At 42.5% G+C, this 15221-nt stretch overlaps 1 protein-coding gene across 1 annotated transcript in view; it reads right to left on the bottom strand.

The window, feature by feature from the left end:
• The window catches only part of zgc:172282 (leucine-rich repeat and fibronectin type III domain-containing protein 1-like protein), a 173843-nt gene extending 162094 nt beyond the window's left edge, over window positions 1–11749 (bottom strand). The window contains exon 1 of the mRNA XM_047594339.1: window positions 10056–11749. The gene's annotated coding sequence lies outside the window, so the exon portion shown is untranslated. The remainder of the gene's footprint in view (window positions 1–10055) is intronic.
• Window positions 11750–15221: the final 3472 nt, after the last annotated feature.

Here is a 15221-nt window from a genome sequence, read left to right as displayed (position 1 = left end):
GTGCTTCCTTTTTTGCACTGATGTAGTTTTGAGTTGTTAGTAAAGTAAAACTGGAACAAATTATTTCCATATTCTTCCTGTTACCTAAATGTCTTGCCTGTGAAGGTTCTCAGTCATCCAGGTCATGGTAATCCAAAAGTTGTTTAAAAAGGCAACTGGCCTTGCAAAGTTTTGTGAAGACTTCTTAGCAGAAGAAGCCACTCAGATGAGCAGCGACACGTCTTCTCAAAAATCAGTTACTTTCGTAAACGCCTTCTGGACCTAAATGTCTTGTTTATGTTGCACATTTTCATTAATATATTGGAAATACATCTTCTACAGATGCATCTCTGAGCACCATGAATAAGTAATCTATAAAATAAAAATTGTGCAAACTTCAGCTTTATAAAAGACAATTCAGATTTTACACAATAGAATATATCAACATTCTTTCATTCTGCAACACACTTCCGAAAGTATGCACTTAGGATAGACGCACAAAGAGACACGCGAGCTCACTAGACATGTGGGAATAATTACATCTGGTGTATAATTGGCCGTGATCAACCTTCAAACTGGGAGGTTAATGCATTTCTTTCAGCCTCACTTCTTTCCGGCGGCAAATTAAGAAACCATCAGCAAACTCCACTCATTTTACCAATTAAGTTTTGACCAAGGGCACTTTGACTGTTCTGTTCCTTTTTAGGTGTGCAGTTATACATAATTTGTTCCGCCTATAGTGCGGGAATAGCCAGCACCTCCTCTGGCCTTGTCTTGGTGATGTGACTGCATGTGTTGCGGTTGAAATCTGTGCGTAAAGTGGTACTAATTAAGAGAATTGTTGACGGGTCGACAGGTTTTACTTCATGATCCATTTCTAATCTCTTGTTTTTTGTCTGACGCCAATTTCACTCATAGAGCGATTTGTAGTTGCAGTAGTGTTGCACCAGCGTCCAGTAGAGTCCAGACATCAAGAAGTCACGTACCGATGATCGTGAATTCAAAACTCCAAAACTCAAGGTGGGTGGGTACCAAGGTGAACTAATATCAACTTTGAGCTGATATAACTGACTGAAATTTGATGCAAACACAGTTGCTGGTAGTTTTGCGGACGTTTGTGAGAACTAATGCTGCTTAATGCTGTAGCCGCTTTACCTGATTCTCCGAAGCGACAGCAGCATTAACAGTATTCATATATTTATTTATTTAGTTATTCTTCAAATAGAGCTGTTAATTAGTGATATATATTTTTTTTTAATTTTCCCCATGTTTCACTCACAAATATTTGTGGTGGGCAGTATACAAGAGGGTTACCTAAGCAAACAGAGCCTGGGAGATCCATTAGCGACCAACTGTCAACTGTTAGACAGTATGTGGACGTTGCTTTAGCATTTCTATTTATCTCACAACAGCATATGGATTTTAGGGTATTGCTAAAGCTAGAAATGAAGCACAGGTATCCATAGTGTTAGCCAACCAAGTAATGTTAATAATTACAGACTGTTTTTTAACGTTATACGTTAAACGTTAAACGTTAAACGTTATATGTCCAACCAGGGAAATCAAATCAAAATGATTCTTTTGGTTAATTTTGTTCTCGTTTACATTAAATGGATCAGTTTGACTGTGCATATATATACATATACATACAGTATATACTACTCAACCATCTCTTTCAAACTGCATCAGCTTTGCTATTTTGTACTTTGTGTGTCCTGCACTTCTTTTCTGTTCATTTACAATCGAAAAGTCAAGCAACTGTGCCCGAGGCATGAAGCGTAGGGAAATAAATGTAAGCACGAAAACTCGACACCCATGCCTAGGAGTCTCAGCAGACTGATAAATGGCACCAAACACACTGACAGATTACTAAGCCCCAGAAATTTCAAACTCCAGATCTGTGCCGATCCCTGTGCTTTCATTTAACCACTTGCACATACACAAACACGGGCTACCTTAACTGCGGGCGTACTGTCAGCGAAAGTAAAGAGAGGAGATCACAGAAACAGACTAGAGAAAGAATAATGGTCTGAAACGGACAAATTTACAAAACAAAAAAACAATAAAGCAAGCAAGTGACGGGAAGATGAAGAGGAACCAAGTGGCAAAAAATGTGAGTGTGATGGAAACAGAGTGAAGGGAGTGAGGCAGATAGAGATGGAGTGGGGCATCCATCCATCATGCGGCGCAGCCTCTGTCAGACACAGAGTAATAGATGTGGAGAGATAGAGGAGAGGGCCAACACTCCTCTTCAATCTATCTCCACTCACTATCTGGGTTCGCTTGTCAGGTCTGTTCTGTCACCCCGGACCAAGGCAATTACAAGGGAGAGAGGTACCGTTACATACAAATACTTTTACAATCCAGACAGCAAGACGGACACACACTCAAACGCAGCAGCTGTTTTAGAAACGAGTAGATGGAGGAAAGAAACTGTCACGACATTGACTGGATATGATCACATTTTTGAACAAAAACTGATTCTGTTAAATACATAATACAGACGTAATACCTTAATTTGCATGTTTGAAATGTATGAAAAGCTACAGAATATTAAAACTAAATTCAACTTCCTGGAAGTTTTATCACCTCTTCTTCAATCAAACTACTGTATTTGCTTTCACATGCCATCAATGCATGTTAAGCACTGTTAAAGCCTTTCAGTAAAGGCCTGTATTGTACAGTACAGCCACACATATACAATCAATTTAAAGTACCAATGGGTCACTCAATATAAAACATGCACATATAACATGCTAATCATGATGTTTAATGCAATACTCGTATGTCTGAGTATGATCCGACGTGCTTATGTTACATTGACAGAGTTTGGCTAATGCTCCTGATGGTCACGGTCAATCAAATCACCTCTTGACATCCTCTTTCAGAGCAGTCTCATGAGAAACTCACACACAATGAGGCATCCGCATAAGCATGAGTAATGTATCTGTTCAAACCTCCCTCAAAAAAGCAAAACCTATTTACATAGCTGTCAGGCAAAAATGAAAATACAACTCAAACCAAATTAAACATTTGTTGTGTGTAGTAAAGTACTTTTTACTGGCTCCCTCTGTCAAATAACAGACACAGAAGCCACTAAACACACTATATGTGTGTATAAAAGTCAAATGGCATTTAAACACGTGTAGAAGCAGAATATCAATCTATCTAGATAGATAGATATAGATAAAGTTTTTTGGATCTGTTTGAAATGATTTGTTTGACTCGTCTTCGGCGTCAGTCACCACTGCTGAAAGTGAAGCAGGAAGTAGAAACAACAGCAAAAAAGACGCAGTGCCGACTAGCGTTGTTACAGAGTGAGCCAGACTGACGAGCCCACCAGTATAAATGGCTCGCACCAGGCGTAGGCTACGCACGTAAGTTTCGCCACCTATGTCCCACAGAGGGATAAACCACGCTTAACTCCTGGATACCAGCAAAGAAGCTAGCAATTGCTGAATGCCACGCTAACTTCTTTCAAAATCTCTACATCACAACACGGTTGTTTCCTTATATTCTACTGACAGTTATATAGTTTTAGACAAAATGTGCAACAATCTTACTAATGCAACTCCTTATATATTCATTTTAGTTGAACTGTTATGAAATATAAGTTATGGTGAAAACATTTTGGACTTAAATTACTACACTTGATCTACTAGATACTGTAGAAGTGACTTAAATGTAAAAACACAGATGACAGGCATGTCCACCGAGTAAAAGCAAGACTAATCCTTCTATAGGCAAAGTATTGCTGCTACACATATTTCCAGAGAAAAAGTCAGGGACTAAAGGTGGGTCAAAGGATGATAAAAATAGAACCATGTATTACTTCCGGACAAATTTGAGGCGTCCACAGTTGCTGGGATACGACCTATTTTAAACCTTGAGTGCAAAATTTATGTCTAGTCAAAACTAGAGTTTTATGCTCATTTTTAGGCTTATTTTTAAGCATATTTTCAAATATTTAAGCAAAGTAACAAATGAAATATATGGAAGTGCGATGGGGAAGATGCACAGACATGAGCAAAAACAAAAATGTTGACTCTGGTCTATAATGTGATTTACCACGCATCAGATGTGAGAGTAGTCTTCACGTGTGATATGATCTCAGTCTACAAAACATGAATCAGCTTAGCCACAAAATATGAGTCCCTAGTTAATCTAAGTTAACCAGGGGCTTTAAGGCCTTAAGTCAAGGGCTTAAAGGCTTTTTGTGTCTAAACATATATTCTGTGTTTCACTTGATTTGCATAGTCTCAATAAATCTGCAAAATGTGTTCTGAGCTGTGACAAAAAAATAAATAAAATAAATGAATAAATAATGCATTCAAATCCACATTTGTTTTTTTGTAGAATAAAATAATAAAACAGTCGCCCCCAGAGATGAAGTTTGGAGACTCGCAGGATGCTGTGGTTTAACCGAGCAATGTTCTATCCGTTTGCCTGCCTGCTCAACACAGCTCCATTCTAATACCATGCTGCTTGGCATTCAGCTCGCTCCCTCCCTTCTTGCTCTCGGTCTCTTCCTCCCGGCGCCATCCCTCCCTCCCTCCTTCCTTCCCTCCCTCCCTCCTTCCCTCCTTCCCTCCACCTCTCTATCTCTCTCTCTTTTTCAGCAGCATCTCTCGTCCCTTCTTCTTCCCCCGGTGAGGTGGGATTGCGCCACTGAACCGGCATCTGCTGCCGCGCGCATGCACTTCACGCACGGGTACAAACACACAAACCGCCGAGACGTTTAAACCCCCGCCGCAGTGGACAGTGCATCACTGCGCTGAAAACATCACGGAGACCGACTTTGAACATTAAAACTATAAAACAGCGTGTTGCCATATCACAGCCTGAACACCTACAGGTTCTTTACAAAATACTCTCACCTAACGCCTCTTTTTTTCCCACATATTTCTCGTGTTTTTCCCCTCTACCTCCATCCCCCTTCCTGTTATGCTCTACCAACCCTCTCCTCACTGCTCTATTCATTTCCTGTTTTCGTCTGTTTCATCCAAACACTGAATTTGCTTTTAATTGACCTGCCTTGTTGAATAAAGGTTGCCTTAACAGCCACTTGTGTTCCCGTTTTGCTTCCTTCTTGCTACTTCTAGAACAGAGGTGTCAAACTCATTTTAGTTTGTGGGCCACATTCAGCCCAATTTCATCTCAAGGGGGCCGGACCAGCATTACTGCAAAACATGTCTCAGTGTTGTGTTATGTTCACATTTCCTACTAAAACAGTGTGAAACCTTGGAACATAGCAGTTACTTTAATTGGAAAAACTGCAGTTAATGTCCTCAATGTAATATTTGTACTTTGCAAATTCATCCCGAGGGCCGGATTAGAGCCTCTGGCGGGCCGCTTTTGGCACGCGTGCCATAGGTTTGATACCTTCGGCGCTCTTTGTGTTTCATTCCATTCATCTGTCTTCTCTTCGGCCTCCTTGCACGTCTTTCATCACTGCAGCATCATTCTCTGTTTTGCTCTTGTACGTAGGCCCGCCACATAATGCATCCTTTTTTTTTTCCAGAAGTAAAGCATGTTTTTTCAAACATCCACACACACACACACACACACACACACACAAGCTTAGACATCATTCAATCTATACTTAGAAACACTACTGCCTGAGCCTCACTTGTACCTCAGACCTATACATTGTACTTCCCCATGGTGATGAAACCATTTTCCTTCCCTCTCTAAAAACTCATCGAGTCTCTCCGTGTGAGGTCCATTTCTTTTATGCCGTCTCTCTCGCGCGCAGACACATCACTCAATTACAGTCACACTCCGCCAGAATTTACCCTGGTCTGCAGCTTCATTATTCAAACTGACGTTGACGGAACGAGAGGTATTTTACGTGGCACTCGATACGGATGGTTTTGTTGTCCCAGGTTCCGACCGGTTTCCTGTAAAAATCGGAATCTCACTAATAGCGTGCCCCTGTGCCACTCAGCGATAATGATTGATGTAATGCATCGGGTGATTTTATTAATAGAGAGTGTCCCCGATTATGTTGCTGTTAAAATGGGCTAAAGTGAAACCGATTCTTTTTTCATGCATATAAATAATCCAAATGTGACCTTTTCCCTCGGAATCAAGTCTCCCCCTCCTTCCTTCTTCCACTCAGCGTCGTTCAATAAACTGATAAAGAACTCTACATTAGCTAATCTGAATTCTAGCCACCTGAAATGCAGAGCAGCATGTGTACGGATGACTGCTGGGTTCAAAATTAGGGTTCAAAAACAAGGTTTGACAGCACTTTACTCACACTCCCGGGCCCCCGTTATCGCTCCAGCGTTGCTTTCTGAAACCTTCAGCATAAATCCCAATAAGCCAGAGGGATCACGAAGCGCCACTTTCACGGACGGTTTTCACACTGGAAATCAGGGTCAAACGAGCGCCCGCCCTTCCACTCTGCGGGAAACGTCTGCTTTTCCCGAGCTCTCCTTACAACAGGTCACACACATGAGCGTGTTGATTCAGTCTAGCCATACTTAAGCCGTTATAAAGTCTGAGCAATGTGATAAAGGGCAGAGACATGGATGAGTTGGAGATAACGCACTTGCCAGAAGCTAGTTTTCTTAGCCATGCATATTGATTTCAAACAGGAGCAAGCAGCTGGATCGACTGTGTCCAAAGGTAACAAGGTCCACCCACCAGCACGTCTAAACTCCAAATTATGTCTGGTTTGTTGTTTTTTTTTCTACATTTCCTGTACAAAAACTCAATTTTGGCGGTGTACCGGGGCTTTTGTGCAAAGCTGTTCTAGTTCTGATTAGCTTCTTGCCAGGGTCAGTGGCGGAAAATTGGGGTGGTTGAAGCTAAGAGAGAGCCCAATCAGTGGAACCTGAAAAGTGAATAGCTGAATATGATAGCAATAGAGCAATAAATAAATATGCTTTTTTTCCTACACTCCATTTAGTCGGGATAATTTAATATGCACGCTTCAGTGAACTGTAGAGATACAGATGCCGCATTATGCGACAGCAAAGGTTTCTAATGCATCACAGAGCTTTGATGCGTGAGACTCGCAACATAACAAATGACATGATAGCATCATTGATTCTCCGAGCACAAACTGTACGTAGCCGGCACAGAACAACTGCTTTCACAAGACGGCAATACAGTGAGAGGAACCGCTTCATTTTGCAATCACCAGAGCCTAACCGGGCTGCTGCCACAACTGCACTACTGCACCACTGCTCTGCGTGGAAACAACTAGACTCCAGAGTCGACTTGCCAAATCTGAATTCGTCAAGTTTGGGTAGAGGACTGTGGGTTAGTAGGTGGCTCCTGTTTGATTTGATGAGAGCTGCTCAGTTAGGCGCAAAATTGGGCTCTCAGACGACGCGCTTCAGGCCGCATCTCACTCAAGCCGGTGGTGAACATGTATGGTCGAGAAAATTTGTTGGCTCGCTGCACACATTGATGGGATGAAGTAAAATAATCCTATGGTTATTTCAGACTTTCCAAGTCATTTCACAGCGGCATTCACTGGTTTTCCAGACACTTCTTTTCAAATGACTGTGAATGGGAGATTGCATGCTGGCTGGGACTCGCATGACGAAGGCGAAGTTCCAACTAAGTTCCAACAAAGCACATGTTGTGGACAGAACCAGGCTAGTTGCTTTGCTCTTAACTCAGCTAACCGGCTATTGGTTGTGGATTTATAGTTACTATAAGCTAGTAGTTTATATGTGTTACAATGTGGCTGGAATATTGTGGATGCACAGTAGCACCTTCATTGGTTTAAGGCGGTTAATGGCAAAATTTGCCAAAATGGAAGCCATTTGGGGGCCTTTCTATTTCTATGTCTTTCTGTCTTTTTTCTAAAACAATTGTTTGATTTCCTGTCCTGGCAGTGCACCCCTGGCCTTGAATCCTGTGCACTGTTTGCTGCTTTCCAACAATAACGAGACCCTTCTTATCAGGATGTAGCACTGCTCTAATGCAACACAGTCATGGCCCTCTACATTATACACTTCACCTAGACTACATTCATTAAATGTATGGCCATTACTGTGATATGCGTCTCAGCTTGCTTTCTTACTTTATTACTAACCACAGAGCAGCACCACCAACATGCTCAGAACCGTAGCTTTTGAAAAGATGACTGACGTTTTTCAGTCCATTTGCATGCGTAGACACATCCAGTTACTTTTAGCATCCTTGAGTGTTCTGTTTTTTAAGTTTCGTCTCATGAACATCCATGTAACTGTGAATTTATGCCATAGGAACATTAAACAGCTGGACATATTGCAGCAGTTTTATTTTAATCTTCTCGCTGCCTGTGTGAACTCCACTGTTTCCATGGCAGTGTGGGAATAGGCTGTCACGCGTAGTGGTCTTCACGAGTGGGATATGACGGTGCATTAAAAGAAGAGCTTCGTCCATGATGAGCCGCAGCTCAGACTGTTGGGTGCTCACTGTGAGAGAGATTATGAGGTTAATTTAGAGAAATGAGGCCCAGCTAATTACAGTACACTTTAGGGCTACGGCAACCTCCTAATTATACAGTAGCTTGACTGAAATATTTGATTGTGAACGTTGGGAGAATAAAGGTGAAATCTTCGGGCGTGCTTGCCATGTTTGAGGCCCAGAGTTTAATCTTGATCAAATATTTCGTCCGTATGAGTTTCCCCGTTAGAGCACAAAAGGGATCATGAGCGACGGTCCACACAGGCAGCAAGTGAGTCTTCGTGAATTCACTTCCAAAACATGACAACATCCACAGAGATTGTGTTCCTCATTAATCAATCTCACAATAAACCAAAACTTTCAAAATTCTGACAAAATGGCTGCTCGAGCCACATTCGTACAAGACGTGTTAATATAAACGAGACAGAAAAACGTGGGCATGGGTGATTGACATCTGGAAACGAGGCTTCAGCTAATCCTCAGGTACGCACATTCGGAGGCAAGTAGGAAAACCCGCAGAGCTCATTTCTTCTTGCATGTGTGTTTACATGTGCTTCACTTTAGATCTAATCAAAATGCAAATGAGGCGGTTAGGGATGAGGACATTTTCCCAGGTAACAGGGAGCTGGTTAGCTGACACAGCAGACTAAACTGTTGGCCTTGTTCATTTCTCACTTCAGCTTTTTCCGCGGCTTCTCATCCTCCCTCGCCTCCGTCTCCGGAGTGCAGCAACGACCGTTACACATCAGCCCACTGGATAATGCCATATTGTGTCTACAGCATAGACTGATATCGTGATGTAAACTTGGCCTCCTGCATCACATTCCAAGATGCTTTCTTTAGGGGTCATTTCATCGCGAGCTGTAACACCTGCTCTCTCCATCTTTTCCCATTCCCCTTCTGTATCTTCTCTGCGTTTTCCCTTAAACTGCTCTACTGTGGTCTCCTAATCTATTTCATTCCATTACCTTCTCCTGCCCCCTTATATTTTCTCTACTCACCTATCCGGCAGACCTCCCTCTCCCCTGCTATTGTGCCCTCCCTTCTCCCCTTCTCCCATCACCCAGCCCATCTCGTCTCCCTGCTCCTTCTCTGTATTCCACCTCAGCACCCTCTCCTCTGCCCTTTTCCCCTAACAGCTCCTTTTAAGCCCGTCCTGTCTCACCTCTCCTCCATCTGTGCTCACCCCTTCAGAGCACTGCTTCCCAGTCATCCTTTCCCCTTCTTAACTCCCCAGACTTTTTTTTTTACCCCTTCCCCTGCCGTGCGCCTTCATCTACCTGCATATTTTACCCCGTCTCTGTTCATCTCTCTCACACATTTCATCTCCCCCTCTGCTTTAGACCCATTTCTTCACACTCCCCCTCCAGAAGCGTCCCTCCCATCCTCCTCATCCTCTCCTTTCCTCCCGTCTTTAATCTAGAGGGAGGATATCACCATCTAAACCGTACGGGAGAGAAAACACCAGCGCCATTATCTCCCCATCTGCCATCTCTGCTGTCTCTCCCCGTCTTTTGTGCACAACTCGACTCTTAAAAAATTACAAATCAATCTCTAAAAGCCGTTGCGAGGGAAGCGACAACATGCGGAGAGGGGTAGGAAAGGGGGGGAATCGTGCGATATAATCGGACAGAGGAGAAAAGTAGATGAAGAGACTGTCATACCTGCGCGTCTCCGTCTCCTCCGGTTATCCCCTCCCTTATCGAGCCAGGTGAAGCACTCCGCTCAGCAATACAAACAATGTTAAATAATCTCCTTCCTGGTCAGACAAAATTTCCAACCAAATAAAAAAAACATATCCACTTTTCCCTCTCTCTCTCCCTTTTTTTTTTTTTTTTTTGTCCGTCTGTCTTGCACCCCGCACGGCTGGTCGCGCTGCGGGGTTCTTGGAAGGGCGGTGGGGCAAACCAGGCGTTTCAGCGTAGTTCCCGTTGAGTTTGCATCGAAAGCAAGTAAAGGTACACGGCCGGTTTATGGGTAACAACCTACAGCAATCCACTGTCTGCCGGTGATCCGTTGGGACAGGAGTGTGAGTGGAGGAAGAAAAAAAACACGCCGTCAAACCGGCGCACAGCCGCGTTGCGCACTCATTTGGTCTCCATGTGAGCTCCCCGCGTTTCTGTGAAGACTCCGTAAAAAAATACCCAACCACACGGGGTTAATATCTCCAGAATCCGGCGCTTAAAGAGCGGAGGAAAAGCAGTCCATGTGGACGATTAAGGAACCGGGCTCCGGGTCGTGTCGTTTTAGGCGACTGAACCAGTCTCCACAGAAGCTCCCTGACAGTTGCTCCCTGCTTTTCAAATCAGCAGCTGTCAGTGCTGCCCTGACGCCACACTTCGCGCATTCACAGCTCTTTGAATGGAACTTGATCATAGAATATTAATCCTCTCTGGTCGGTCGGTGGGTGGGTGGGTGGGTGTCGCTCCGTCCCAAGGTCTTCCCGCAGACAAGAATAAGCGCAAAGCGCAAGAAATTGCAGAACCACGGGAGCTTGGTAAACGGTCCTCCCCTCCTCAGCCACACAAGTGACTTTGCCTTGACCTCTCTCTCTCTCTCTTGTCTCCGCGTTGTCCTCTCCGAGGAAAGGCGCCGGACAGCAGTGCGAGCTGCCCCGGTGGATGGCAGCCTATGAGCGGAGGCGTTGTGGGTCGAGCTTCAGACTGAGAGTAAAAAAGCAGGATAAATCTCGCGTGGAAAACAGTTCGTATCCCCTCGTTAAAAAATAAAAAAAAACGCACGGTGCCGCCACGCGAGCGTCACCCTCCCGCAGTTACTTTCTCGCTGTGCGGCGGTTTTTGTCCCGGGTGGCGATACGCCCACCAGCCCGTTTCTTCTGCCTGCCTTTTTCACTCTGAATCGGTGTCCTGCTCTGCGCATTGACAAGTCGCCGCTCCGGGATTACAAGCTGGTAATGGCAGATGGATGCGTTATGACGACGGCGGGTGATGCCATCGCCGGGGCGTTTGCCTGGGAGAACTAGAGCTGATACATAGTTTAGGGTCTGCCAGGAGACACGGCGGACACAGATACGAGCAGAGGTTTTCAAAATGGGGGGCGCGGACCGTGTGAGTGCAAACGCTTTCTTGGGTAAAATAGATCATTTGAAGTTTGAGGTTAATAAAAAAAAAATAAAATAAAATAAAAGTATTTGAATTGCTTGAGTCTGGCTGTGGAGATTAAAATACCATCGCACCATTTTCATATGCTGAAGTAGATCAAAAATTCTAGAAATATGTCAAAAAAAAATAGGTTACAACAATCTCACTTTCTTCACTGTGTAAATATTTTTACACTCAAAAACGCTGCACAAAGTTAATGATAAATAAATAAACGATAAATAGTGGAGGTAAAAATGTCCCAGTCATCTTTCTTTTCAAGCTTTTTGCATTGTGAGTTTTGTTTGTTTTTTGAAAACTTCTTTCCAACAGCTTTAAGTAAGAGGACACTTCCCTGCCTGTACAGTAAATATGAAACCGTAGCCTGCTATTGACTTCACCGTGACTGTGTTAATATGGTTATAGCTACCGCTACATCCGGTGGATTTTGCCACCTTGGGTTCATCTGAAGTTAAGCTAACTGCCTTGTAGCAGTTTCAGATAGATTCTGCCTTCAAATGGAGTTGTGTTTATTACGTTTACGGTAAAAGTCATACTCACGACCTAGTAAGTGGACATTTTTTCTAATGTCGAGGTTTATAATGAATCCACAGAAATGGTGGATGTGGTCAATACATTTGTATATTATAATTTATTAATACAGAGTTTTCTTCTGAGGAAAACAAGCCATTTTCCAACATCCTCATAATTTCAATATGCAGTTACATTACCTACATTAAGTTACGCTCTTGTTAGCTTGCTCACTGTTATCCTCGGTTTGCCTCTGAACAGTTGCCTGGCGGTGGTGTTCTCACGACGTTTAAGCTCACAAGTTTGAAGGCAGCAAAAGCAAAGTACATTCTCCAGAATGTCATTAAAATAAGTACAGTATAGAAATTTCGATAGTGAGAACCCATGCTTTTTTAAAGTTAATTTTGAATGACTATAACTGATTAGCATATCATCATTTTGCTGTGATGTAACATCTTTTGACACAATTGCATCATTTGCGATGCCCTAAGATTCATCACTGGGATACAATCATGCTTTTAATTACCACTAGGAGGTGGAGAGGAGTAGGAACTAACTTGTGACGCTACATCATGATGACATTTCATGTAAACTCTTCTGTTTCGGCCTCTTTGATGTAGACACGGAGAGTGTGAACTCCTACTTTGACACAGATAATCGTGGCGTATGAAGGGTGTAGCTGCAACGATGAAGGCTCGAAATGGAGGCAGGAGGCAGATTAATGTGCTCACTTCACAGATTCTGCAGGATTTCATGGATTATAAAGCGTGAGTGTTCAACAATGATCTGATTAACACGAGATAGGATAAATTATATGGCATGCCTCTGGCAGAAGACCAAATATTTAGAGACTGTGGTTGGTAGTGGGGCCGGGAGGGCAGGGGATGATACAGAGAGAGAGAATAACAGAGGAAGGCAGAAATAGCCAAACAGATTCAAAGAAATTGACAGAGATCAGACAGGGGCCAGGAAAATGAAAACTCTGATGGGTTGCTTCATCTTCTGTAACCTCAGTCGATATAGCAGCACCTCTGGGCATATAGGCTAAAGGTCCCTCCAATGAAAAACTAAATAAATATGTGTGTGAGAGAGAGATAGACCAATGAAGGAAGGGTATGGGGTGTTTGGAAGCTTATTTTAGCAAACAGTATAAAAGTAACTTCTTTTGGCATTTTAAGCCGTAATGTCATGAGAAAGAAGTAAGCCTGCAGCAGCGTTGTTTCTTGTTTCCGACGGTCCCTATCCACATTAGAGATGTTTTAATTAGAATGAATGTCCTCGGGGCCAAACTAAAGTTGCAAATTTTGTGAAATTCAAAAGAAAAATTATTGCTGATATAAAGGAACCCATCAAGATGCATTACAGAGCTCTATGAATATTAGTTCATACCATATTAAACAGCGTTTTCACATACAAAGTAAGGCCTTCTGATAAGACCCCGTTATGCATGCACATACATAGCATATTTTGACCAATGTCTAATGACATTTTTTTGAACAGATTTCATATGATTTTAGGAAACAGGGCTTGATTAACTAAAGGTTTGCACATGCAAAACCGTCATTACACGCACAAACTGATGATGAAGCTGATCTACTAAGAGGGCGCAATGAGGGTTGCGTCTGTCAAACGGGCAAAATAGCGCGTGCAGTTGTGACAACCAGAAATTTTATTTTAATTAGTTTTAATTATTAGTATCAGATTGGACGACCTCTCTTTACTGCAAATAAGAGAGGAATGAACACTCAATATGGACCAGCATCTCAGAAGATCTAGAAGCAAGGATGAAACAAGACTCAGACTCGACTGTAACGGTTGAAAGGTGAGGAAAAATAAACATTTATTCTCTCTTCTTCAACTCTCTTCTTCAACTTTTTTCAAATGTTTTTATAATAACAAGTAATTAAAATCTGTAAGGTAGTAGTGCAAAGTAAGTCTATTTAGTCTTTAGTCTTAGTATATTTGTTTTTTTCCTATTTTTTTCCTTGTTGGAATTTATGAGTTCACTATTGTCAGTAAGGCAATCATTAAGTTATTTCCTATTTTGTCTAGTTTCAGTTTTGCGAGTGCCTCTATACGACAGGTGGTCCCTTTAATTTTTCACTTTGAGATACCAAGCAAATAAAACATGCACAAAAAAACAAAACACACAATAATTCTTAACTCAGTGAATTCACTACTCAGATGTAAACATAAACTTCTGTTGTGATATCAATAAAGCAAACGAGCCCAGTTTAATGGATTATGGTGTAAGTCCATCCATGGAAAACAGTTCAACTCAGACTGTGTTGTTAACTGTGTCTCCTCACGACATTTAACTCCTTGATGTGGGGCAAATAAATGTGTTTGACCTACCACTTCTCGATGAGCATCAGAATTCGAGTTTCTCTTCCTTCCTTCCCAAACTTAGCTCCTGGGTTTGGCTCGCCACTCCAGGACCAACCACCTCTCTCCACAGAAACAAGCTGTCTGAAGACTGTGAAGATCTCACAGAATCATAAGTCTCACTCGAAGACATCGAAGGGAAAAATCCAAAAGAAAAGGCAACGATGGTGGTGCTGTTTGGCGTGGAAGGCGGAAGATGGTAGCTGGAAGGAGGAGGGAGACCTGGCCTTGTATTCACAAAGCCAAAAAAAAAAGATTACTACACAGTTCAAATTTACTCTTTCCCACCTGGAACCACTACAGCTATGTTATTACTCACTCCAAATATTCAACAAATGTATAATACTCTGTACTATTCAAATGTATTCTGATACTTTAACAAAATAAAATTGTTGCTGCTCCCTTAACATCTGTGAGGATCACTTAGGCACCTCTATGGCGAATTAGACACAACCGTTGAATAGGTTTAGGTTCAACTCACTCTAGCTTGAACTAGCATTACATTTTACATTTTTATTTTCCATCACATCATGGCTAATAAAGCACTTGAACATTATCCCACATACCATTTAATTTATGTAAACACACATTACCCTTTTTGCAAAGCTTTATCACCACAGTCTGCTTTCAACATAGTTAATACCTGCTAGTCAGCAACAGGCTTAATTATTCCGGACCCTCGTACAGCTAACTGTTGCTAACGTTAGCATGGTTAATCGTTGCTAATGCTAGCGCAACTAACGCTAGCGGTTGCTAATGCTAAAGTTTCCGTTATGGTTTAGCAGTGGTTCAAGTTTATCAGTCAAGTCACTCACC

Source organism: Mugil cephalus, chromosome 9 (genome assembly GCF_022458985.1).
Source record: "Mugil cephalus isolate CIBA_MC_2020 chromosome 9, CIBA_Mcephalus_1.1, whole genome shotgun sequence".
In the NCBI taxonomy this organism is placed as follows: domain Eukaryota; kingdom Metazoa; phylum Chordata; class Actinopteri; order Mugiliformes; family Mugilidae; genus Mugil; species Mugil cephalus.
Note: the sequence above shows the minus strand (reverse complement) of the source record. Positions and strands in the feature narration are given on the sequence as shown.